The 26,954-nt window shown below is 38.5% G+C and overlaps 1 pseudogene; it reads left to right on the forward strand.

The window, feature by feature from the left end:
* The first annotated feature begins 286 nt into the window (after positions 1-286).
* LOC143559530 (uncharacterized) lies at positions 287-9,232 on the forward strand (annotated as a pseudogene).
* The last annotated feature ends 17,722 nt before the right edge of the window (positions 9,233-26,954 follow it).

Genomic DNA, 26,954 nt, shown 5'->3' on the forward strand with positions numbered 1-26,954 from the left:
ATATAACGTAGTTTGATCATATGATATGTTACTGGTTCTAAAAAAACTCTCTCAATCTCTATACTGATTATTGCACTTAATCTGAGTTTTATCCGATCAAAACATTTGGGAACCAACAAATAGTTTTGATCTGAAAGTGTTTCACGACTCTCAGATTTTCCTAAGATATACGATTGCAAAAATCCCCGACATTCATTGGTATTCGTGTTATGATCATTCGTGCCAACATAACTTAATTCCAAAAGATCGAATTGTCATCTAAAACCATAAATAAAAATTGATTCTAAAAGGGCTTTTGCTAGGAGTAATTTTGTCTTTATATGGTTCCGACATTCCAATATCATTTTTATGTATTTAAAAAACCAAACATCATAATGATGCAACCTTTTCTCCCCACGTTCATGCAAGTTATAAATCCATATGCCTCCAACATCCTAGAAAAACATTCAATCTTTGTTTTGTCTTTTAAACCACTCCACCACCAACACATTTATCACGGTGGAGATGAACACCACCACCTTGAGCCACCTCTTTGTGACGGTTTTCTTGTTCAATTTCTCTCATTTAATGGTGATTCCGGCTTTAACCGACGTCACCTTGACCGCGATTTGTCCCGGAAAAGATGAATGCTCCTTAGCCATTTACCTCACCGTAGTTCAACAAGCGGTATTTTTTTTTTAGAATTTATTTATCATATTTATTATGTTGGTTTTGATATATAGCACTAAAAAGGGTTAAATATGTACTTAGGTAGTAAAGGTGGTTATATGTATATGTTTAATGATGCTAGTTTGTCTAGTAGTGTGCATGTGTTGCTGATTAGTGAGCGTAGATGTATAATTTGGTGTGAATTTCTGACATGACACTAACTTAACGGAATTCACGAGTTTGTTTTTGGTATAAATGGGTTCATGTTAACTTGATGGTATAAATGTACGAGTTTATTTTGGTATAAATGGGTTTAGGTTAACTTGATGGGTTTGCAGCTTGAACCGTTTTGAAAATTTTTTAACTAAAAGATATAAATTACATACAAGATTTTGTAATTAAAATGTACTTGATTTATATAAAATTGTATTTTTTTTAATGTTAAAATATAAATTTCAAGTATTAAAAATTAAGGGTGTGAATTTATGACACGGAACGGAATTCAGGATTTTGTTTTTGGTATAAATGGGTTCTGGTTAACTTGATGGGTTCGGTGATATTAATGACATATAAGATTTTGTAATTAAAATCTACTTGAGTTACACAAATTTGTTAAAATGTAAATTTAAAGTATTAATGCGTAAAAACAATAAAAAGAATATAAAAACTTTCGGGTCGAATGGGTCAACCGGCGAATATACTAGTTGTGTTTTGGTTCACGTGTCTTACACGATATAAATGTTCAGGTCAACCCACGAATATATGGGTCATGTATGGGTTCACGTGTCGTACACAATTTTTAGGTTTGTGTCAGTTGGACATGCCAACCCACCTACACGACCCATTTAACACCACTAAGTTTTACATCTTTAAGGTTTCAACTTTCGATTTGTATGTGGGTTAATTCTTTTTCATGGCATATATTTAGAGGTAAACAAATTTTTACATTTTCCCCCCAATTCCTTCTAAAAATCTTCTTTATGAGTTAATTAATTTACTATCCCCTCATCATATTTTATTTATTTAAGCGTTTATATTTTTCCTATAAAAGAACAAGTCTACAACCAAACATAAGCAAAATTGCAAATCTATTACAACATTACAAATATTTTATTAAATTATCCGGTACAAAATTAAGCTAGTCATTTCATCTTATTATTTTTTTAAAAGACGAAAAAAAAAACCTCTATAGTAAGCCATTGGTGAAAACATTAATTAACACCAAAGCAAACCAAACACACGTTAACCAACATCAAACCTACACCATTGTTCCTATGTACGTAAGATAGAGAGAGAGACGATATGTGCTTAATCCAAAAGAAACCCGCAACTTTAATCTTATTTTAGTCGTCATTTTTAACATAGCCAGTAATAATTAAGACCAAACTCATGATAAAGTGTCAAACTATTAACATAGGTACACGCATTAGAAAAACATTCATTTAGTTTATCTCTACATAGTATGTGGTAATGTGGTATGCATTATTGGTGTTCATAGTTGCATTCTCCTAAATTGTAATGTAAGGTTAATTTGATGACAATACTGATATTAATAAGAAATTCACTGTTAATCACCAGGTAATCGGCTTGGGAAGTCTAGTGATGATGCCCCTAATCGGAAACTTGTCCGACCGATATGGACGGAAAATAGTTCTCACCTTCCCCATGATAATCGTTATTTTCCCAACAGGTATATATATAACGTATTATAAACATTATTCTATATGTTCAAAAACTCAGTGGTCTGAAAAGTACTTGCTCGTATGCATGGACCCCGTACACTTGAGCACATTTGTACTTATGATGATAAAACATCATATCATATCCAAAGGTGAAAGTAGGTAAAGCATGATCTACATGCTAACACAGGGCGAACCTACATTTATGTGAAAAGTTTATTTTTAGAGATATTTATGTGTGTGTTAATTGTTTAATATCCTGACCGACCCTATGAAATTTTGACAATGACCCCTACGATCCCATGAGAATTTTCTTAAGTCCGTCACTGAACTAACATGTTGATTGGAAGTAGTGATCTTGGCATATAGCAGGGAAGAAGGATTCTTCTATGCATACTTTGTTCTCAAAACTCTCACCTCCATGATGTGTGATGGAACTGTCATCTTTCTTGCACTTGCTTATCTAGTAAGTTTTAAACTTGCTATTGAATTAGTACTCTAGGTCCAAAGTGACACACTTTTCATAAAACAAAAGAAAAGCATCAAAGAGTGTAGTATTTATAGAAAATAACATAAAAATAAATGCAATACATTGATTAATATATTAGCTCTGCCAAATTATATTATTTTTAGTAGATTAAAATTTTTAATGGATGAACACATCAATCAATGTGACAATGTGTGTTCCTTGGAGTTAATTTCTTGGGTTAATTCTTTATATGAACATTTTACTTAAAAATAATAGAGTGTTAGTAGTAAAGAATAGGTATGGTATTCTGTATATTATATTACTCCTTTTTGGTACTCGTTTTTTTTGATACAGTACCAGTATGATACCGATATCATCCCTAGTTTGATATGATAATTGTCAGGCTGATAATGTGCCGGAGCGACAACGGGCGTCGAGGTTCGGAATCCTATCTGGCATCTCATCATGTTCGTTCGTCAGCGGCAACCTTCTTACTCATTTCCTTCCATCCATCGCCTCCGTCTTTTAAGTAATCACTGTAGGGGTATGGTACTAAAACCCGGTTCTACGACCCTAAATCTATTATGTTTGGCTTATTTCATTACATGGACTAATACAATGTTATTGGGCTGAGGGGGTTTTGTGGAGGTAACCCTAACTGGGCTAGGCCCATTAGGGTACCATGATGGTGGCCATGAGACTCTATATAAGGAGGTCTCCACCTCCTTATCAATCGGTCATGCTCAATAAGAGCCACCACCACCTTTTTGTGTCTGTGAACAAGAAATCCTCAGGATATCTTAGCAGTCACCTCCACCCCCCCGAAAACCATTGCAGGTCACAGGCGCAGCTGAAGAAGAAGATCAAGACGTGGTTCGTTCATCTCAAAATCCGTGGAAACATCGTCATGGATCAGGTAAGATTCATTTCATGATTCGACAATCACACATAACTTTTACGCTATGTTTTCCGAGTTTAATAAACGAAAGAAAAGAAAGGAACTAGAAGAGAAAGATTTAATTATCTATCGTGTTCCGAGTTTGAAGAAAATGGAAAGAAAAATAAATATTTTATTTTTTAAAATTTTAAATTACTTTCCTTTAAATATATTCAATATGGAAGGATACAGAATGAAGGAAATAAAATTAATTTTCCTACATCTCCCAAGTTCTTTCTTTTCTCTCGTTAAATAAGACTGGGGAACACAACGTTAATATGCGCTTCAGTTACTCAAAAAATGTGTTCATGAATCCTCTATTTTATTTTTTTTAGGTATCAGCAGCTACTACAATGTTTTCAGTAATATACATGAGAGTTTTTCTGCCGGAATCTAACATGACTCTGGATGCGATTAATGTTACACCGGAAATTGAAACTACAAATGAATGCCTTCTTGAAAAGGAGAATGTTAATAATCGGTCGCCTTTGCGAACAATTCCTTCATTGCATGATTCATTTTCCTTGTTGAAGAGCAGGTAAGTCACTAAACAATTTATAACATCTTGTATTACACGGGTTAAATAAGATATAATGTAATCTGTTAACACATATAACAGTCAAGATGCGTTTTCAAAAAAGATTAGCTTTGATGTGATTGTTATAAATTCTGTTAAGTTAATTATTAAAATATTATATTTCACTCACTGATAAAAAAATATATTATCATTATTCTTCCTTTTTTATTTTAAATATTTTAACAAACATAATTTTGAACTTGGTGATATACAGACTTTTGGAGACTTGAATATAGCTTTTGAATATATAAGTTTATTTAGAAAATTATTATTAAAAATGTAAAATTTTATCGATTATGTGATTATGTCGGTGTCTACTCATACTTAAATTGTTTTTCGTTGATTAGGATTAAATGAATATTTGATTATGAGATTTGAAAATTTGAATCTTAAATATCAAAAAATAAAAGTTTATGATTAAATTTGGAAGTTTGATGTAATTACATATATATGTTAGATGAATATATAGAATATTTTAGAAGAATAAGTTGAGAAAGAACGTGGGGGTGACAAGTGGAAAAAACCTCGGTGGATACCCTTAACAATACGTCATGTGACACCCGAGTTACTTATTTATTATTAGTACTGGATACACATTGATTTCATAATTTTGTATATACAAAGGGCTTATAATTTTCAGCTGGACTTTTTCACAAGCAGCTATTGTGGCATTCTTCAGCATGCTTGGTGATCTTGGCTTGTTATCTGCATTATTGGTACCTTATATATACATTATATAAACAGCCTTGAATTTTTTTATGATCTTTATCATTCATTTGTTGGATTTGTTTGTATTGTAGTACTATTTGAAAGCTGAATTCCATTTTGACAAAGACCAGTTTTCTGACCTGATGATTATATATGGGATTGCTGAAATCATATCTCAAGTATGCCTTTCGCACCCCTTTCATCATTATGTCATCAAATCTTCTTAACATCACAGTTTATAGTAATATTGGTTTTAAATAATCCCAGCTATGCCCTATTGGCAAATAACAGTCCCAATTAAAGGTGTATTTTTTTCCAACAGTCCGCGACTAACGAGTAGTTAACTCCGTCAGTTTGTTGCTTACGTGGCATGCCTAGCAGGCCGTTATAAAAAATACACGTTTAGTTGGGATTATCTTAAAACCAATTTTCTCAAGAAGAAACAGATGATTATTGCCACATAGATGTTTATTAACAGCTATGTGTGCCACGTAAGCATTAGACCAACAGATGGTTAAATGCGTTAGTCGCGGACCATTGGTCAAAAAGACATCTTTAATTGGGACTGTCATCAGCTAAGAGTGAAGTTGAGACCGTTAATTGTCAATATGACATAGTTGAGATTATTTAAAACCAATTTTTCTAGTCTATAAGTATTCATACATTTTATTTTTAACATGCAGATGATTCTCATGCCCGTGTTGACTCGGGTAATCAATGAAGAAAAACTATTAGCAATCGGACTTGCTTTCAACTGTATACATGTAAGCAACCAATGACATATTGAATATTTTATCTTAACTTTTAAGCACAAAAATTATAATATAATATGTTATTTGGATTATAAATTTATAACGCAGATATCTCTTCTTGCTGTAGCTTGGAACTCGTGGGTACACGCGTACACTTTAGCTAAACTTAAATTGACACTATACGTGATATGTGCGCATAAAATCCTTTATAACATGTCTCGGTTTTGCTAACTAGTTTGTGTGAAAATAGGTTGTCTATGTTGCATCAATGTTGCAGATTCTGTCTATTTTTGCAGGACCAAGTGTGAGTTCATGTTTACATTATTATGTTTACTAGGAAAAATTAAGTCTAATCTCTACTATATATATAGACGCTTAAGTTTTAAGTAATTTACAACATAATCAACACATGGTACAACTACAAAGCATAACAAATAAGGGCAAAATAGACTTTCAAGCATAAATTCACACGTGAATTTTCAATTCATCTAATATATTTACAATTCTTTACCCTAAACTTTTATTAAATGCAAGAATATTTACAATTTTGTCCCCTCATCTTTAACCATATATTACCAATTATTTTAATTTTAAACCAACTTTCCCCCACGATTTTTAAATCGACATAACTTTTTCGTACGTTAATATTTTTTTAGAAAATGTTGCACCATAAAAACGAGCATTTTATTCTCTTTAATTTGAGTATGATATTGTTAGAGTTTTTTTCAGTTAAAAAAATCAACAAGTTACGTATGAATGTTCAAGACAAGTTTTGATGGCTTAAGTTAAACATGCGAGCCTAACTATTAGTAATGATTATTAGTCAACGAAAATAGTAACTAAACTGTAGAAAATTGAAACCAAAAGTTTAAGAAAAACCAATCGTTAACCTAACCGATGATCGATTTAAACGGTTGTAAGGTTTCAAACCGAACCATGAGCTCCCATAATTGTTACGTGATTACCAGAGTCTATATTCAAACACCTGCTGCATCGCGCGGGCATTCTTCTAGTTGTTTAATATGAAACCATTTGGACCTGCGCACGCCCTATGTCCGTGACAATTTATTTTGCTTTTTTTATATATATTTTCTACTCTGTTTCAGTTACGGAGCATTGTATCCAAACAAGTTGGTCCTACCGAGCAGGTGACTTGTAATATTAAGTGCTTACAGTCACGTGTTTTTTTTTTGTGTGTGTGTGTGGGGGGGGGGGGTTACGGGTCAACCCGACCCAACCTGTTTTGACATTTTAAGTTCTTATCGGGTTCTTTTAACTATGTCTTGTAGGGCAAGGCGCAAGGGTGCATCACGGGCCTATGCTCATTTGCTGGTATTGTCTCCCCATTCATTTTCAGTCCTCTAAGACCATGTGTAGTCATAAAGCTCCACTACCTGGGGTTATGCGCCACGTGGCGCCCGGTCAGAGTTATGGTTTTGTACAAAAACAGACTGTAGTCATAACTCATCACATCCAGGCGTTATGCGCCACGTGGCGCCCAGTCACTATTTTTTTTTTGTTTTTATAATTCATTAAATAATTAAATATAAAATTAAAAAACTACATTAAAAAAAGAAAAATACAATAATAATAATAATATGACTCTCGGGTTGTATTGCTTTTAGAGATTGAACTCTCGGTCGTCTTTGGATAGCTCGTTTATTATTGTTATTATTATTATTATTAGTATTATTAATTTCTTCTTCCCGCATTCCATATTTCCATTCCATAAAATAAAGAAAGAAACCCATTTTCTCTCACTCACTCACTCACTCACTTTGTTAGATACATAGATACACAGCCATGAGCAGCAGCAAAGCTAAATCGAATTGGAAGGTCGCCAGACTCAATGAGCAGCAGCCACTCGATCACTCTTCTTCACCTCCTTCAACACCTCCAAATGGTACTTTCACCTTTAATATATAGGAAATAATTTTTTTCCGACGGTCAAAAAGCAACGGTCCATTTTTGATTAGTGTGCCATTCTCCGCGTTTTGTATACAACGCACAAAAAAAAAGCTTCAACATAACGCGGGGGGGGGGGGGGCGGTGTACCCCCCACGTTTTCCATGTTAAAGCAACCCAAAACGCGCCCAGTACGGGTGGTCTACCAGGTCAAGAAACATTCAAGCATACACTTTTCATTATTAATTATTTGAAATTTATTGTATCTACTAAACATTCAAGCATACACTTTTCATTATTAATTATTTGAAATTTATTGTATCTGCTAAACATATTTTTTCTTCTTTTTTTTTTTGCAGCTTTATTTCTATCTGATCATGCTCCATTTCACTTTCCTGGTTTTAGTCTTATGTGTGCTGCCTTCACTGTGGTACTTCATTTTTATTTATTTATCCATAAAATACTAGTAAAATCTATTGGAATATAGTATTTAGGGTTTTAGTGTCGAGCACTCGAGCTCAAGCCTACGGGCATGGGAGTCAGGGCCATATGGGATGGGGAGGCAGAGAGGTCGACCGCCTTAGGCCCGATCATCCTATATGCCCAAATTTTATTTTTTAAATTATATATATATACATAGAGCTCGAGCTCGGCTCGTTTCGAGCTCTATTTCCAAAGCTCGAGCTCGGCTCGTGAGTAGATTTTCAAGCTCGAGCTTGGCTCGTTTACCATTTTTAAGTTATTTTTTAAATAATATAATTATTTTTATATTTTTTTTTCTATTATAATTTTATGTATAAAATAATATATATTGTTTAGCTATTTTTATTTATTTTATATATATATATATATATATATATATATATAATTAATAGTTATTAAATATATATTTCAGAAAATTATATAAATGGAAGGCTCATTTAGGCTCGAGCTCGATAAGTGAAACTAGGGCTCAGGCTCGTTTATTAAACGAGCTTACTTAAGGCTCGAGCTCGGGCTCGGGCTTGATTAAGCTCGGCTCGTTCGAGCTTTTTGGCGAGCCGATCTCGAGTAGCTTGCGAGCAGCTCGGCTCGTTCGAGCTTTTTGGCGAGCCGATCTCAAGTAGCTTGCGAGCAGCTCGGCTCGTTTGCACCCCTAATATATTTATAAAAAAACTGTATTAGGCTCAATTAAAAGTTTTGATTAACCAATATCCAATAAGTCAGGCCCAAAATCCAAATAATATACAATATATGAGTTATCGAACTTATATTTACTTGAGGCCCGAATTTATACTCGCCTTCAGTCCAAAAATTTTAGCGATTCTCGGAGACAGCCCTGCTGGGAGTATGACACTAAAAACCTAAATACTATTCCATTAAAATCAACTTAATAATAACTAAATGAGTTGAAATTGCTTCATGAAATATTAGATTTTAAAATTTGTTCATTTGCAGTTGACAGCATTTATCCAGAGTATCATGATCAAGGCTCCAATTTCAAATTCAAACACCGACGAATTTGATCCGTTGGCAGAAACAGAAGTGCAAAGCCCTAACAATTCAGGTCACCCTTAAGTTATTAGAAAAGACAAACATATTTGTGGTTATGTGTTTTGCGTTGTAACAATAAAGTTTAAAAAAAGACCCCGAATTCTCATTTTGTTTTAGGCCTCCAAAAGAGTTGGGCCGGCCCTAATTAAAAGCATGTGTAAATTTAGTTGCACTTATATATGTGTAGAAACTAGATGGGGTGCCCGCGCGATGCAGCGGGAGTTTGAACCTGTTAATCACGTACAAATATAAGTGTTTATGGTTCGGTTAAAACCTTGAAATCGTTTAAATCGGTCATTGGTTTGACTTCTTTTTTCTTTTTCTTTTTTACTTGCGGTTTGTTGGTCGGTTTCAAAATTTTCAAAACGTAGTGAACGTTTGGTTCGCGGTTTATATCGGCAACCGGTCATATGAAACCAGAAAAGACTGTAAATTAACCTAATTGCCATTTGATTCCTTTTGTAATCTTTGTTGTTATTATTTCACGTCCTAAATCTTCTATTAATATTTACCATTTATGTAGCTAAAATTATCATTATTTTATTTATGATCATCTCAAGTATCATATTATGTTGATTTTTAGTTAAAATTGATGGTACATTTAAATGATTAATTATTTTAAAATAAATTTATTATTAAAGTTTAAACTGGGAAACCAAACTGGAACCAAGCCGTTAGCAACGATTCGGTTTCAACTTTCAATGGTTGAGTTTGGTTTTGGACGACAAAAAATCAGTATTAACGATTGGACTCACAAGTTTAACTTAAAAACCATCAAAACCGACACCGAACACCCCTACGTAACATATTAATTTATTTAAAATGAAAAAAAAATTACAACAATATCATATCCAAATTAAAGAGAATAAAATGCTCGTTTTTATGGTGCAATTTGTTTATAAAAATATTAACGTATGAAAAGCCTATAGTCGTTTAAAAATCATGGGTGGGAAGTTGGTTTACAAGTTAAATTAAAAACATAATATGGTTAAAGATGAGGGACCAAACTTGTAAGTTGAATGAATTGTGTTTAAAAGACATGTTTACCCTTACTAACACATGTAACTCATGCTTTAAGTGTTGTAAATTACTTAGAAATGAGTGTCTTAATTGCCATTGTTTGGTGTATTATATATAGTATAGATATAGATATGCATGGAAAATATAGATACATGCAAGTAGATATAAATGAAAAGTTCAATGTTTCATTTCTTGTAAATTTTTTTTATATAACGAAATTTTATATAATTTACTATAAAACGATTACAATAAAGTGGCAGGCAAACGGGCAACAAGCTGCGCCGCAACCCCCTTTTGAATAGCAAAGCCAATCCTGCTAAAAAAGAAGCTTTGGGACCTAGAAGCTGAAGAGGTTCCGTGTACGACGCGCTGAACCCTACTCAAAAATTTCACAGCCTCTGGAGCCAGAAAACCAAATGTATCAAAGGCAAATGGTAGAAAGACATGTTGATTATCTAAACAAGCTTTCTTGTGTTTAACAACTTTGCCCAATTCAGCCTTCAACGCAGCCTGACCCACAACAAACCCACGGTCCTTGAGCCCAACAAGAAGAGACACTCCTGTAAGATCCACACAGGCGTGTTTCTCCCCTGCCCACCCGAACACAAGAATATCACCTAGTCGTAAAGTAGACCTCCCTTCAAGAGGATCCATGAGAAAGTTAACAAGGGCCTCCTTTTTAGCAGAAATCCCTGCTCGTTTAAGAACATCACACAGAACATCCCTAACCAGATCATGTCTGTATTTAAAGCCAGGCAATTCTTTGCAATGCACCGCATGGTCACCAAAAGAATCCAAACATACATTGCGACAAATTGGGCAAGGTTCATCCGTCGGGAACATAGGTATCGTTAACCGGTACTTAAGGATAGCCCGATACTCTAAACCCGACATACGTTGGCCTAATCCTTCAATGGGGATGGCCGTTAGAAAATCCTGAGCTCGAGGAGCCCGAAGGCATTCAAAAACTGCCTTTTGGCGAGGGGATAGATCAAACTTCACTTCTAAACTCTTGACGATTCCACTAAATAAGGCACTCGCCACAACATGTTGGGCTTTAGGGGGGGCGGTGTCCTTATTAGAGAACCCGCTAAGATCAAAATATGGAAGTGAAGTACGTAAACGATCCATCGCACACCCATAATCAAAGTCCAACCCATAAATATCACAACCCCGAAGTATGGTCTTGCAAACACCACGACTGTGCTCTCGAAGCCACAAAAGCATATGTAGATACATCCTCGGCCGAACAGAGACCCAACCCCCCATAACGGGTCGGAAGTGATGCCAACCTCCATTGGAGATCCCCAAAGAATGGACCTCCACAAACCACGATGTCCTCAATCGCCCTTCGAAGACCATTGTCAAATATAGAAACAGCTTCCCCCACATACATAGGTTGGCACGTTCTTAAACCGAACAAAAGCTTGGCGACTCCCATACATGAGCGAAGCAAAAGAAGCTCGCATTGAGGATCCCGAAGTCTTGGGAGACAGCTCATCAGTTCCACAGCGCTAGATGCCCTTTTCATAGCCAAACTGCTGATAAACCCCGCATCCTGGCTTACAGCACCACCAAGGAGTTTCATGCCAAGCACCGGCCTTCCAATCCCGCAAGGGAACAACCCCTCCTGTGCCTTCAGCCCATTGCATGTTGGCCAAAATAACTCTGTTTTCTGAACGTTTAATTCAAGACCCAAACGAGGCCCCTCAGACCTGATAATATCTAATGCTTTGGCTACCTCTCTAGTATCCCCGATAATCGTGCCATCATCCAAGTACCAAGCATGAAAGAGAAGCTTGCACCGATCTCTGATTTGGTGAACAAGTGAGTGTAAAGCTAAGGCAAAAAGGAGAGGCCCAAGAGGGTCCCCCTGTTGAACCCCGGTGGTGGATTTAATGAAAGTATCATCCACATATAACCTAGCCGACTGCCCATATAAAAAATCCACCCAAAGAGAAATTGAAGGACATCGACTCCGGACCTCATGTAGAAGGGTCGTCCTATCTACTAAGTTAAAGGCATTGGAGAAATCAACAGTAAGCATAGCCAATGACCCATCCGAATGAAACTGATTTAGAAACCTGTTCGCGCTATGAAGCACGGCCTCTGCCCCACTGGGGACTCCCACCCCAAATTGAAAGTCACCGAGGTATTTAGCCATCTCCTTCCCGACACCCCTCATAGCCACCTTAGAGACCAACCGCCTCCAAATGGCCCCAACGGCAATAGGTCTAATCCCATTGTCCGGTTTAAGCAACGGCGTAAGTGGGGTAGACGCAACAAACTCTGCCAACACCTTAGGACACCTTCCCCCAAAAAATAAATTAACCACCGCAGAGATAGCCTTGAGCAAACCATCCGCAATCTAAAATGTGTTGGGCTCGCAAACCGTCCCGCCCACACAAAGTCCCTTTAGGGAAAGACTTAATGCACCCAAGCACACTATCAACGTCCACGACAAGAGGAGACTCAGAAAGCAAGGAAGCAGGCATAATCGGAGGTGCCATGATGGGATGCTTAGACAACAAAGCGTTCAAAGTATCCTTACCGAAAGGTGCAACCCTTGAAGAGCATAATACCTTGACCGCAGCAGTGAAATGCCCGTCCGAAACTTTTCGCAAACATTGTTTAACATTGGCGCCCAACCCGGCGTTGTCAGACTCGGGTACAAACGCATCACCACCCGGGGCATCTCCTAAGGGTTGGTTAAAAAGCGATATAAAGAGCTCAAAGAAACCGTCATAGTCACCCCAGGCGGATAGCGACCGTTGAATAATTCGGCATTGCTCAGACTTTCTATTGCCAGACCTGCGTTGCTGACGATTAGAAGGTCTGAAAACTCGTAAGGTGCAATGTGGTAACAACAACAGTTTCACCCACGCCTCAACGGACTCTGGCATTGCCGCCACCTTACCCAGAGCACCCACTAAGGCTTGGGAAAAGCCATACGACAACTATGAGGAATGTTTTTAACTGTCGTAATAGGAAGAGTGAAGACACGCTCAAGGAGAGCTACATCCACCTCCACCCTTCCCACCGCGACAACTTCCCTCCCAACATGTGGCTTCGCAATCCCCACTATATATTCCTCCACATCTCCCGTGACACACTTGTACCAGGCCGACCCGTCATCATGATGGCACCCCCGACGGAGAGCATGTGACTCCATACACGCTCCACACATCCACCTACGCGAGACCTTTAAAGCCTCACCAACCGAAATAAACAAATCCAAATTTGTCGAGATCGCCTCCCGTAAAGTCTCTTTCTTGTCATCCGATGACAAATGAAGCCGCTTAATATGTGCGGCCAATCGAACCCCCTTGGACCCCGGTAATCCATCCGGGCAACAGTGGAAGCCTCTAAACGGACATGGCCAAACAACCTCCTCAATAGCCCCGGTCATACCACCCCCGACCCACAAAACACCCCGGTAGCCACGTACCATACCAAGAAAAATAATAATAAAACAAAACTCGAGTTGAGTTTGAGGAATGAACACCCGAACCAAAGAGGAAGGAGGAGAGCAACCACCCGTTGCCCTCCCCTCCTCAAAACACCAAAAACAAAGATTATTTCATTGAAGCATTTTGTCGAACACTTGGCGGGCAAACTATTTTCTTCGAAATTTTAGTTGATGATGATTCCTTTTTGAATGTACAAAGTGAAAATGGGATTTGGGTTATTTTAGTTGAATAAACTCTTCCTGTTAAAGATTTAACAGTCAATAGCTTAAGACTTTGAGAAAGAGAGAGAAAGAGGTGTGAGAAAATAAATTAATTTATCTTGTAAATCTTTTTAAGTCAACTATATATCACAACATGATGTGTTATGATGCTTGTAATAACCTTGTGAAGGTGAGATACATGTATAAGCGAATTTGTTCTTTTCGAGCTCGACTTAAAACGCGCTCAAATTGAGCTTGCTATATTATTATTAAATAATTACTTTATTTAAATACATATATAACTATTTTTATATATATTTATAAATTTATTCTTGTTTAGACTTGCAAGTCTAATCAAACTCGGTATATGAAACTCGTACTCTTTTATTAAAATAGCTCATTTTAGGATCAAACTCGAGCTTGATTTCTGTTAACCTCGACTCGATTCAAGCTTTCAACAAGTTGATATTAAGAAACTAATGAGCAACTTGACTCGTCTACCCTTTGTCCCCTACGTTTGTGAGTAACGTATTTCACAATTTTTGTATGATGTATTAAATCTTAAATTGCATCCTAAATAACGAATGGACTCATTTGGACCCTTTTTGAAACCCGAGGACACATACGTCGCATTTTGATCTTTAGGGATGCAACGTACTCCTGCCTATAAACCACATAGACGCAAATAGATATTGTCTCTTTTAAAAATACAAACTCAAGACTCAAAACTGCATCCTAAATTTGTATCCTCTTGTTTGGTACTATTACACTGTCACACCCTACCAATAGAGGGCTGGGAGTTTCAAAGACAAATTGGTACCAAGTGTAAGCAGCGGAATATTATTGATAAAAATAAATTACAATGTCTGCACTAAGTATTTATGACAAGGTGCAACTACACAACTATCTCTTCTCTGACACTGCTACAATCCCGAGGTTGGTTATATTAATCTTCTTGGCATCTAATCTTCATAATTCATGTTTGGCATACGCCTCTATCCTTAAGCATTCTCATTACAAAGCTAATCCAAATTGCTAATTCCCATAGTACCTGAATACATGCTAAAAAGTGTCAACTAAAAAGTTGGTGAGTTCGTGAGTTTAGCTCACATACACATAAAACAGATCATTTATAAAAGCGCGCAAGTTTGCGTGTATGTAAGTATAAAGCATGGTGCACATCAATAAAGTCCACAATCAAACCTGCAACTAGCATAAGTATCCCCAACTCATACTAGAAGTTAAACCGTCCCAGACTATCACCCTGCTAATAGCGATAATAAAACTCGTAGGTTATATGCCGCAACGATCTGCAGATCTTAGTGTGGTTTACCCAACATAGGGTCACTGTGCGTGGGGGTCTCCCAAATAGTACTACCCATACAAGCCTCCGGCCCATTCCCTCGGGCTAATGATTGTGTAAAAGTTGGGACAAAATTTAGTAGAAAAACACTTCTTGACAAATATCACACCATAAGTAAAACCAGCATGTATCCAGCCCAAAAAGTTTAAGTAAAAAGGGCAGCACGAAACTCACCTCAGTCCGTATGCAATATGTATATGAAAGATAATCAATGAGCCTGCACTATGCTAGAAATCACCAAGTACGCCTAGTATGTATATTAATCAACAATAAGTTATCGAAGAACAATGTAAAATTCACTATTGGTATTGTGTACTAGTTAATTCTAAGTGTTTCATTTGGTTCTTGATGAGTAAAGTTTCCTTTTATGGGAAGTTTGTACTTAAATAACTTAATAAGATTGATGTTTTGTGTTTTGGTATATAACTCAGCTTCCGGGAGTTTTAGTTACCTTGGTTCATTTGTCGGGTTTCGATAAAGTTTCCAATTTTGGAAAGTTCGGGTTTTCGGTTAGGTTTCGGGTTACCATATGACCCTAGAAGCTATATACATTTCATTTATATCAAAAGTTTAATTATGCTAATTTAATCAACCATGTCATGTGTTTACAAACATTGACAATACCGGTTATCACCGGTGTGTCGGTTTTTAACGAAATGTCTAGAAAGAATAGTTTAATTAAACGAATACTTTTGTAATTGAAACTTCTCATTATCCAAAATTGTATATATCACAAAATGAGTTATTTTCAGGTTTGACATTTCATAAAATTTTGGGTTGTACGGTTTTAGTCCTCGTACCTTCGTTTAACGTTTCTTTTGGCAAAAATCAAGTTAAAGGCTTAGACAGTTTTTAATAATAAGTAACACTAAAATCATGGTTTTATTAACTTATACTTACTGTTAAAATTCAGAAAAATGAAAACTTTATATTTTTCAAATGCTCGTTCGGGTTACGTCGTTTTTACCATAACTCGCGTTTAAACGCTATTTCTTAACAAAAAGGGGTGTTGTGAATATTGAAAATGGTTTATAACATTATAATAAATCATTTTAATTATATAACTTCTGGAAAAATATCCATTTTATATTTCTCTAGTCTTTTAGTCTTTTAAAGCCGGCTCATTTTCGGTTTCAAACGAAACAATGAGTTTAAGCATGCAAACAGGCCCATTTTGTAAATACATTTTCCCTTTAAACATTTATAGCTTTTATCTAGTCATTTGAACTCATAAGCCTTTGTTTGAAAAACAGAATCTTATACTTTCAGTTTTTGAGAAATAACCGGTTTCCAAAAATGCCCTTTCGTTATATTTTTAACAAAAACTCACTTTCGTCACCTAACGAGTTAGGACCTGTTATAATAAATAAAAATAGGTTGTTTTGACATCTCGTGGGTTTTAAAAGACTGTTCGTAGCTGCAGTTTCGCTAACGATCCCGGTTTTGGCCCGTTTGGGTTCTAGTTCGGTTTTAAAGCGATGGTTCCCTTAAAATAGTTTCAGGTCAGATTGTAAACCATCAAAATATTATGTTTTAGCGCTATAACAAAATGTTATAATATCACTTAGGTTGCAGGGCTTATTTCTTAGTTAAGCGAGTTACAAAAGTGACGGTTTAAAGGGTTTTTAATATGCGGTTTTAGTATTATCTCTTGGGGCTGGTTTATACCATGTTTAATGAGTTAGATAAGTGTGTTTAATTTCTGGAAATTAGGTTGAATGTCCAGAAGTTAATAGGTCACTTGTCAGTTTCGTTTTCAAGCTAGTTTACACTTAAACGAGTTACCGATTGGTCATAAATCCAGCCACGGTTTTGGGGCTGCTCTCAATATGATTTTTTTATAGTTTCAATATATATATATATATATATATATATATATATATATATATATATCTTTTTATAAATAGTTCCGGTATTAGGTCAGTCCGTTTTTCTTAAACAATTCGATTCTTGGCAAAACTATCGCTTTTGCTTAAAACGATTTTTCCTATTTAACCCCACAAATCCCAAAATAGTTTAGGAGGCATATATGGTTATTTTAGATCACAAGTTTCTGTTGGAAACCAATATTCTATGTTTCACAATATCAGTTTTTTTTATATTTGTCTTATTTTTAATCCAAAAATGCCTTAACAATGTTTATTGACCAAAAATCCATTCTTCACCACAAAACAAGTTTGAATCTATTCGTATGCATTGTAATTGACTTCTCTATAGTTTCATATTGATTTTAGGGTGTCCGGAACTTAAACAATGGTTCCGGTTCGGTTTAGGCCCGTTAACACCTTTTGTTCGGTTTAGACATGGTTTCAGCACTGATTTGATTCTGACCAGATTCTTGGTTTATAAATAGGTTATATTCTTTATAAGTTCTGAGAAGTTTAACAATATTAAATGGTTTATTTTATATCCCGTTCGTTTGATTTGAAAACCAGGATTTCTGTTAGGTTTTTAGACCCGTAAAAATCAGTTCATTGCTGGTAGTGAGTTAGGGTTCTGGAACGTGTTAATGACCTGCACATGAGCATGATTTCTCATGTATGGGGCTGGTCATTTAATGAAACGTGGATTTCAAAACACTTGAATTTAAACGAGAAAAATAATGAACAAACACATACTTACGAGTAATTCCGGTTACTGGACAATTTCCACTAGTTCGATTGCTCTGGTTCCGTGTGAAATCCCATAGCAAGATAGAAAAGAAAATGTAGGGCTGGGAATTTGTATAATAACATCAACATTCAGCAGGATGATACAACACAATGGATTAGGAATATTACAATATTATCACATGTTCAGGATCCATTCTTCAAGAGGAAAAGAGATGAGAGAACATATTTTTTTTTGTGAATGATTAATATGTATTAAGATTGGAATTGTAGGATTAAAAGATGAGTTGAAAGATTATGTTGCAGAGATTTCTTGGATGAAGGAGATATGCATGAAATCTGAGTGGGGCAGCAGCTGCTTTGCCAATGATATTGGAGGTAGAGGTGCACAAACCGGTTTTTTCAAAAAAACCGGTTCGGTTATTAACCGGACCGGTTTTTTTTGGCCCGGAAAAAAACCGGTTCGGTTAATAACCGGACCGGTTAATAACCGGTTTTTTTCTGTCAAAACCCTAACCGGTCTTACCGGTTAGGACCGGTTTAGAAACCGGTTAGAACCGGTTAATAAACCGGTTTTTTTATTAACCGGTTTTTTTTATTAACCGGTTTTTTTTTTTTTTTTTTTTTTTTTAAATTTCGCTGTTTCAAATACGAATATTTGTTTTTTATATTTTGTACTTAATGAAGACCATTATTTTTTCACAGTATAAACAAACCGGTAACTACAAGGCAAACCGGTAACTACAAGGCAAAACGGACTGACCGAAGCCATTCTTTGCTTTCGTTGTTAGGGTTCTTTGCTTGGAAGATGAGTATGAGTGTGTGTTGGTGAATGTGTTTTCAACAAACAAAAGATTAAAAACACATAACTTTCATTTATAGTTTTTACATTAAAAATACAAATATTAAATCGTTATCGCATATTCGTAACTCAAAAATACAAACATTAAATCATTAACACTGAAGAAATCTCTGCCAAGAACTGTTGTTCATGATTTAACTCAAAAATACAAACATTAAATCGTGAACTAGCAGATGCTCCTGTTGTTCCCAATCGCAGTTTGTTCATGATTTGCCTCCATGTTTGCTGTTTCTTTAACTAAATTAGAAAAATCTAAATCAACAAGTAAATAAGAGCACATATTAGGAAAAAGAATGCTTAGACACGATTACATGAACAACTTGCTGTTTCTTACTCATGATTTGCCTCCATGTTTGCTGTTTCTTTAACTAATTTTCTTCGCTACCCGATCCCGAGCTATTTCTTAGGTAATCGTCGTACGCGGCTTCTTCATCGGTCATTGGTTGAGTGTGTCCTTCATTGACCTCGTCTTCATACAAGCCCGCTTCATACTCCATTTCCCCCTCGAGTGAGCGTTGATGTTGTGCCCTATCTAAAGAGTCCAAGTAATCCTTGTAGCAAATCGACATCTCTATAGCTGGTGCAATGAGTCGAGTCCTCATAATCGATATAACCCTGCCAGAAACAGAAAAAGCAGACTCCGAAGCTACCGTGGAAGCTTGGACCGTTAGTAAATCTTTGGCCATGGCGGCGAGGATCGGAAACTCATCCTCCTTACCTCTCCACCAAGCTAGCAAATCAAGACTTCTAAATTCATCCGGAGTCATGTGTTTCATAAAGTTGGTACCACCATACCTTCCAAGTTCACTGCTTGGGGTGTTTACCCTTTGACGTTTACCGGCGTCTTCCCAAATCATGTAGTACATCCCCATTTCAAGGTCGGTTTGGGATTGGGATTGGGCAACAGATCTTAACGAGTCATGAATTTGGGAAGACGACCCGTATTTTGTAAGGTAGACATCATACATGTTTGACAAGGTGGTGTTGAAAGCATTCTTTAAAGTTTGGCTATAATAGGGGTTTTGATCGTCGTTTAACCCAAGCTCATCACAAATTTTTTCTATTAAAGCTTCAACACCACCAACATTGATGCAAGGGTTTAACGCAGCAGCACATGTCAAAACAGCGGGTAGTTGTTGAAAATATTTTCTAAATTTTTCTTTCATTTTTACACCCATATCAAAATAAGGTGCACCCCTACAATCAAGTTCACTCAACTTTGTGCACATGACAGCAATTTTTGGTAAAGCAATGGGGCTTGTTGGATAGTAAACCCCGGATAAACTAGTTGTGCAAGATTTAAAAATTTGAAGGACCTCCGTAACGATCTCAATCAATAACCAGTTTCTAGGATCATATGGTGCACATTTACCCCTACTTGACAAAATTTGATGAAACGCAATTAATGATTCTTTTTGTTGGATGGCTTTCTCAAACATATTACAAGTCGAGTTCCATCTTGTTGGACAATCCCAATTTGGCCCCAACCATTGACAATTAGCTTCTACACAAAATTTTTTGTATCTTGAAAATGTTTTATTGTTGCTAAAAACATCTCGTAACATTCTTTTAAAACTGTTTCTTTGCGTTTCGATCACGTTTAACCCATCTTGCACGGCCAAGTTGATAATATGTGCAATGCATCGGCTATGAAAAAACGCTCCATCACAAATAGGTTTATACTTTAATTTTAAATGGCCAACCGCGGCCGTATTGTTGGACGCGTTATCAAACGAAATTGAAAAGATTTTATCTTCAATTTTGTATTGTCGAATGACTTTATCCAAGATTTGAAAAATATTTCTACCCGTGTGCGGGTAATCAAACAATTGAAACGCAACGGTTCGTTTCATCATTTGCCACGACTCGGGGTCAACCCAATGAGCCGTCACACAAATGTATGAGTCGGGCGAACCATGAGGTACCGACCAAACATCCGTTGTTAAGTTTACACCAGTTTGTAAGTTTGAAAAGTATGAAATTAGTTCGGATTTAGCGTTTTTCCATGCTTTAAGACAATCTCTTCTAAGGGTCGAACGACTTACGTGTTGGTAGCGTGGTTGAACATAGTTTTGCATCATCTCCGTGAATTGAGGGTTGTCGAAGTGGTTGAAAGGAAGTGTTTGTTGAATCACAAAGTTTGAAAACTGTTGACGTACCGCTTCAACGTCGTACGTAAACACCCCTCCTTGATTCGTCATCTCCGGCTGCGAACTACTTCCCGCTTCGTCCTTCAAGGCCTTGCAAAAGTGCTGTTGTATATGCGCTTTTAAAGTGGAGTTTGCATCTTTGGCATAGAACTTCAAACAGTGCTTGCATCGAGCTTTTTGGCGACCGTTAGACGGTTCGCATTGGTTGAAATGTTGCCACACATCTTGGTTTCGTTTCGTGCGGATGATCCGAACGACCGTTATGTCTGTGTTCGAGGCACCCATGTTGACGGATGAAGCAACACTTTGGGAGGCCATGATAATAAGAGCGTATAATCGAGTATGAAATAAACGAGTACGAGTATGAAATAAACGAGTACGAGTATGAAATAAACGACTACGAAATAAAAGCGTATGGAGTGGTAATGTGGTATAATTGAGTGTGAGATAACAAAATAATCGCGTATGAAATAAACGTTTAGAGCTAGTAGAGTTGTATAATCGAGTGTGAGCTAACCTACCCAACCTAAACTATATATAGTTGTTTGTGGGGGTAAAATGTTAAAAAAAAACGGCTAGAAATCAAGAAAAAACGGGCAAAAAAGGACCCAAACGGTCATATGGCCGTTTTATAACGGTCAAAAACCGGTTAACCTAAAAACCGGTTTAGGTTAACCGGTTTTTGACCGTTAACCGGTTAACCGGTTTTTAGGTTAACCGGTTTTTTAATAACCGGTTTTTAAATTTAACCGGTTTTTTTACTAACCGGTTCAATAACCGGTTTTTGTCCACGAATGAGTAACCGAAGTACTAACCGGCGGTTCAATAACCGGTCTAACCGGTTTTTTAATAACCGGTTTTTCTATTAACCGGTTTTCGGTTAAACCGACCAAACCGGTTCTATAACCGGTTTTTTTGAACACCTCTAATTGGAGGCAGCAGATATTTGGGGAGATTTACCAATATCTTTTATTATCTATATTAACTTATTATTATTATTATTATTATTATTATTATTATTATTATTATTATTATTATTATTATTATTATTATTATTATATTTTCTTTTATATGGACTTCAAATAATAACTTTTACATAATATAGTTAGTGAAGAGGTAGGTCCCCGCAAAGCCCAGTTGGACCCGCAAGACTCACCTGGAAGAGGTACGTCTGCGCAAAGACCAACTGGATCCGCAGAACCCACCATGCTCAGAGAGATAAAAACCTTACACGCAGTAAGCCAGCTGTTCCCGCAGGAAAGCCTCACTTGGTACAGTACCCTGCCTGTCCCCGCAGCTGTGGGTACAAGCCAAGAAGGAAGGCTACCCGCATTAACAGTAAGGCTACAAGCATAAGGCACTAACTCTTAATACTTCAGTAATGTCACCTGAAGAAGGAATGAGCAGTGCGGGAATATTCCCGCCCAAAAGAGCCAGTCCGTACGCTTCACAGGGTGACAAGATCTTTTGTACTATACCTACCAAGGTATGGACAAATGGACAAGATCTGACGAAAGCGACCCATGAACCAATCACAGGGTGACAGCTCACTGACAATAGTACGAGGAGGAGCACGCTCCAGTACAAAATGTCACTATCAGCCGCTGCCTATCCACCAACTCCCATCGTGGCACGAACATAGCCCATAGTTGGTGGAAAAGGAATATTATACAGCTGGCCGTACCTGCTTGGAAACCTACCTTCGGCTATAAATACTCCAACACCTTGGAACGGTATCATCATCTTCTCTCTAGCTATTTCTCTCAATATACACTTATATTCAGAGCAATCTAGTCTGATTCTCACGCCATAGGGTGGTCACAAGGAGGAACCCCCCCCTTCTCAGTGACGAGCTTACGGTGTCTGTTTTGCAGGTTGAGAAGAATAACCATCTTTGCCGGACCTAACCCTCGTGGGAAACATCTACTTAACCCTAAGATTATCCTTAATCTGCCGGGGTCACTTAGTGTTTCTTCATTGGCGTCATCCGTGCATTAAGCTAGAACTAATTCTTCTTTTTCTTAGTTTTTTCAAACTTCTGGAAAGATGGTTAAGGTTACTTCGATGCCAAAGCCACCGAGTGACCAAGAAACTCCGGTAACCACAACCCCAGCTACTGGGCGGAACACCGGTGAATACACGATTTTTATGAACACTACCCCGGTTACCCAAGCCGGGGCAAGTGCAGTAAACAATCCTCCCCTTGGATTCATTGATACCCAGTTGGAGAAACAACAGACGAGGCTTCCCCGACAAACACTAGATCAAGTTAAAGCTTGGGCGGAAGCACGTCAGAAAGAATTCCAAGCCGAGTTGGACGAACGTTTACGTTCACTCCAACAGGCCAATGGCGAATTCGGAAGCACTCGACAACAGCTCAACATGAGCAATGATTGCGAGTATTTGGATAATGAAGATTGGGATGAATCTGACAGTGACGCAAACTCTCGTCATAAGGCGAAAGGGAAGCGTAAAGAAACAGACTTCCACTCGAGAAGAAATTTCGAGGGAACCTTCAAACCAAAGAACACGGGGGGAAACCCACGTGACTTCTCCAAAACTTTCAGACCAACTGTTGCGAATGCGGGAACATCCAAATTTGCAAGGGACATTGCGGAAGCAATCGCTCCAAAGAGTGCCAAACAGATGTCCAACATAGGCACTTACATGGCATATCTAACCCGGACGATCACTTGAACAGATTTATAGCGGGGGCAACCGTCAGTAATTGGACGGAACCCACATGGTGTTACATGTTCCAGATGACGCTCGTGGGGGCAGCCAGAACGTGGTTTGATCGTCTACCGGTCCACCACATATATGATTGGGCAGACTTCCAGCACAAGTTCAGCTAGCACTTCAGTAAACAAAGAAAATATACCGAAGAGCAATGGACGATCCTCAACTGCATCCGAGAGGAAGACGAATCTTTGCTAGACTTCATCACTCGCTTCAACTCAAAGAAGCTAAGTCTGGGCACTATAAGCGAAGATCTTGTTCGCGCCGCTTTCATCCAGGGCGCTGAGTACCCAGAGCTCATCCGCACGTTGACAGGTAAAGATGGCATGCCATCCACGTGGGATGCCATCATGACAGCAGCTAAACGCTTTGTCGAAACGGAGAAGCAACTGGGTAGAAATCTTCCCCATAGCACAAACCTCTACACGCAGAGAACAAGAGAAAATAACGTCCGTACCGCCCGACAAAATAAAAAGAGGAAGCTTGGTATTTGGCAGTCAAGGATAAACTTTGACACCTCATCCAGCTTTCGCCCTCTCTTAGGCGGAAGGGACACACGCACTAGTCAAACCGGAATCCCAGATGGACGCCACTCACCAAAAGCGTCACCAAGATATTTGCCACCGAGAAACTCCCATGGCCAAAGGCTCCAATAATCCGACAGCGTCATAACGCTGATCAGAGCAAATCCTGTGACTTCCACGGGACAAAAGGCCACACCACGGAGGAATGCAAATCTTTGAAGGATATCGTCGAAACATTCGTCAAAGATGGAAAACTCACACACCTCGTGGCGTCAATCAAGAACGGAGGGAGGAATGACAATCGGTACAAGGGCAATGGACGAAAGCCCGTCGACATCAGCATTCACATGGTTCATGGCAACGTCAGAGGAAGAAAACGACGAACAACAGAGCCAAGTGCGTGGAAGGAAGCTGAAATGCGCTTCCCGCGTGTGCCGGGAGGGCCCAACAAAGAAGGCCCCATAGTCATCAAAAGCCAGTTGGGGCACTACATCACCTCCCGCACTCTTGCTGATAATGGCGCTTCGTCAACGGTTATGTATAGGCAGTTCTTCGACAAGCTAGACGACGAAGACAAAGAACGCCTAGAAACGGTTTACGCCTCGATGGAAGGGTTTGACGGCAGCACAAACACCCCCTTGGGTATCCTATCTTTCCCCGTCACTCTCATAGACGGGAAGTACTCCCGCATAGAAGACGTGGACTTCGTTGTAATGAGGAAGCCACACCACACATACGACATTCTCTTCGGGAGAGATGTGATGGCAAGATTTAATGCCGTGGTGTCTTCGGTCCATGGTATGATGGGATGGCCAACAGCTGAGGGCGTCGCGATGATCACGGGTATTCCCCAGGTATGCATCGCATCTGTCTCATCTAAACCCAAACCAAAAATGGCTAAACCAACAACCTCTGAGCCAGAAGAATGGGCCTTCAATGGCAAATACCCTGACCAGGCTGTTACCATTGGCCCAACGATCACTAATCCCACACGCACCTTACTCAAACTCTTGTTGCAAAAAAACGCCGACATCTTCGCGTGGACACCAGCTGACATGACTGGTGTACCTCGAAGTAAGGCTGAGCATAAGCTCAAGTGTGACCCGGCGTTTACGCCGGTCATACAAAAGCGTCGCGTAATGGGTACTGAGCAGGCTAACGCGTGTAGAACCCAAGTCAAGGAACTCCTTGATGCAGGCATCGTACGCGTTAGTAAATATCAAACATGGGTTGCAAATCCCGTCATGGTACCAAAATCCAACAAACAATGGCGCATGTGCATAGATTCATTAGAACCGTTTCGCCTTAAATGCTTCCTTGATGCGTATAAAGGATACCATCAAATCCACATGGCTGTTGACGATCAGGATAAAACCGCATTTCGGACGCCCGATGGCACATTTTGTTACCAAATGATGCCATTCGGACTAAAGAATGCCGGATCCACATACCAACGCCTGATGGACAAAGAGTTTCATGCCCAGATCGGGAGGAATTTAGAGGTATACATGGATGACTTGGTCATCAAAAGCCTCGAGCCAGAAGCGATGTTGAAAGACATCGAAGAAACTTTCAACACGCTCAGAAAAATAAACATGAAGCCCAACCCGAGCAAGTGTTCATTTGGGATGGAAGAAGGGAAGTTCTTAGGAGTCATCGTTACCAAAGATGGCTTCAGAGCGAACCCTGAAAAGGTCGAAGCCATTATGAAAATGGAATCACCTACTACCATCAAACAGGCTCAGACACTGAATGGCGTTCCCATTCGTGTAAACATTGAGAAATTGCTTGAAGAAAACGCACTTCCGCTGGACACCAGAAGCGGAAGCAGCTTTTCAAGAGATTCGGTCACGCTTGATCGAACTCCCAACGCTCACAGCACCAGAAGGGGGGGAGGAATTAATTCTCTACCTCTCCGCCAAAGACAGAGCAACCGGGGCAGTCTTACTAGTAGAACGAAAAGGCATCCAGATGCCCATCTACTATGTAAGCCGCGTCTTAACAGACGTGGAAACCCGGTACTCTACCCTGGAAAAATTAGTCTTAGCGCTTGTACAGGCTTCACGCAGGCTAAGACGATATTTCCAAGGTCACCCAATCACCATTCTCACAAACTTCAAACTTGCAAACGTTCTAGGCAAACCCGAATTGTCGGGGCGCCTAGCCAAATGGGCAATTGAGTTAGGGGAATACGCGATAAAGTACAAGCCAAGACCAGCCATAAAAGGCCAGGTCTTGGCCGACTTTATTGAGGAAGTCCCCGCATCGCGGGAAAAAGAGTGTCAGGAAGAGGCTCAACCCTCTCCAGCACAAGACATTGACGATGTCTGGCGACTCTATACTGATGGAGCAGCCAACAATGAAGGTTCAGGCGCAGGGTTGAAACTAACTAACCTAGCAGACCAAGAATACACTTACGCTATTCGGCTGGATTTCCCAAGTACGAATAACGAAGCGGAGTACGAAGCATTCTTGGCCGGATTAAGAATTGCGCGTAAGATGGGGGTGAAAAACTTGGAAGCCCACGTGGATTCCATGCTAGTAGCCAGCCAGATTAACGGGACGTACACGGCCGTGAACGACACAATGGCCCTGTACCTCGCACAAGCAAAAACCCTTATGCGCGATTTTAACGATTGCAAAGTTGTGCACATCAAGCGAAGCGAAAACAAATCTACGGATGCGTTAAGCAAGCTTGCATCGTTAGCCTTCACCCACTTGGGAAAGGACATCCGCGTTGAACTTCTTGGAGCACCATCAGTCCCGCACAAGGAAATTTGTGTCATCCAAACCGGCACGGAAACATGGA

This window comes from Bidens hawaiensis, unplaced genomic scaffold (assembly GCF_021521415.1).
Source record: "Bidens hawaiensis isolate Kalapana, Puna unplaced genomic scaffold, B.hawaiensis_p1.1 tig00019925_1, whole genome shotgun sequence".
In the NCBI taxonomy this organism is placed as follows: Eukaryota; Viridiplantae; Streptophyta; class Magnoliopsida; order Asterales; family Asteraceae; genus Bidens; species Bidens hawaiensis.